This window comes from Octopus bimaculoides, chromosome 8 (genome assembly GCF_001194135.2).
Source record: "Octopus bimaculoides isolate UCB-OBI-ISO-001 chromosome 8, ASM119413v2, whole genome shotgun sequence".
Classification (NCBI taxonomy): Eukaryota; Metazoa; Mollusca; class Cephalopoda; order Octopoda; family Octopodidae; genus Octopus; species Octopus bimaculoides.
The window spans coordinates 51,061,440-51,062,939 of record NC_068988.1 but is presented as its reverse complement, the minus strand read 5'-3'; the positions used below and the strand labels follow the sequence as shown (position 1 = coordinate 51,062,939).

Below are 1,500 nucleotides of genomic sequence, written 5' to 3'. Positions count from 1 at the left end.
GAATTCAGTTTTTCAATAACAGAAATTATGATTTTACGAAGGGGAAAATTATTTAAAAAAATCAAATTTTTAATTTTCCAACTTCCTTCACATTTTCTTTTTTATTTTATTCCAAAAAATTATTAGATTATAGGGAAGGTTCTACTTTTAAAAATCATGTCATATTTCAACTTTTAATGCGGGTTGTCTTAATATTTTTCATTTTGTGATCAGAAACTAAACGAATGTCACACACACACACGCACAGATGTATGTGTGTGTGTGTGTGTGTGTATGTATGTATGTATTGCGCGCGCGCGCGTCTTACGGAGAAAAGATGTCTTAGATTCGTCTCAGAACGAAAGGAAAAGAAATAGAAAATTGTGGCGTTTATGCCTTTTCCTCAGACGCTTGAGTCGACGCATATCAAAATAAATGTCGTAAATAAAGGTGATTGTGAAGACTAAGAGCAAACATGGTCTAAGAAATTAGTGTTTATACATACATACATACATACATACATTACATACATGCAGGTGTGCGCGCGCGAGTGTGTAATGGGGGAATTTTCAGGACATCATTTCAGTCGATGAGGATGATATATAATGTGAAAGTATATTATTCATTAGAATAGCCATTAAAAACACAACACCCCAGTGAATATATAGGGTGTTGTCAATACGTGATGAGAATTTTTAGTATCGTCCTTGCATCACGTACAGATACCATCCACACTAACTGTCAACTATTATTTCTGACAAAAATATTTCAAGGATGAGTGGCGATGGGTGAATTATTAATATTGAAAAGGTAATCCGGTGTTGGAGCCTTTATTAAGAAGGCATCCGTCGGATTGGCAAGAGTCGAAACTAGAGTCGCACACTTTATACATGTACATATTTGATTTGACATATACATAAATAAGAACAGTGGTTTCAATGACTTCTAAGTTTCTGCCTCCCAGCTCTCGTCAGTCCGATTAAGGTTAGCAGACCAAAACTTCGAAGTCACTGTCACAACTCTTCTTGTAGAGATATATGTACTCTACTAAAAGTATTGAGAAATTTTTCAGTTTAATGTAAAATTGTTATATCGTATAACTCAACACAAACACACGCAGAAACACATTGTGTGTGAATGAGTAAGTATTGTTAGGCCGTCGGATGGGATTGGATGTCTTGCAGTATTTATTCTGACAGACTCTACGCGTTCTAAGCTCAAATCCCACCTCCTAATCACTGGGGATAAACAATGACAATTGACAGGAATTGCGACCGACAGAAAAGGGATCAGCAACTGAAAACAAAAAAAAACAAAACAACGGAAACAACTTGGCTCGATAGGAAAATCTGCAACGATATAATACATACAAACATATATTGAACGACACATCAAGGAGTCCAGGCTTATATTATAGGTATATGGTTGTTCGGTATGTTACCAGTATATATATATGTATATATATATATAGAGAGAGAGGGGGGAGAGAGAGAGAGAGACGACAAGCCTTGTATATACGTG

The 1,500-nt window shown here is 35.7% G+C and overlaps 1 protein-coding gene across 3 annotated transcripts in view; it reads right to left on the bottom strand.

The window, feature by feature from the left end:
* The window catches only part of LOC106884104 (EF-hand calcium-binding domain-containing protein 14), a 98,921-nt gene that overhangs the window by 76,900 nt on the left and 20,521 nt on the right, over positions 1 to 1,500 (bottom strand). The window lies entirely within an intron of this gene.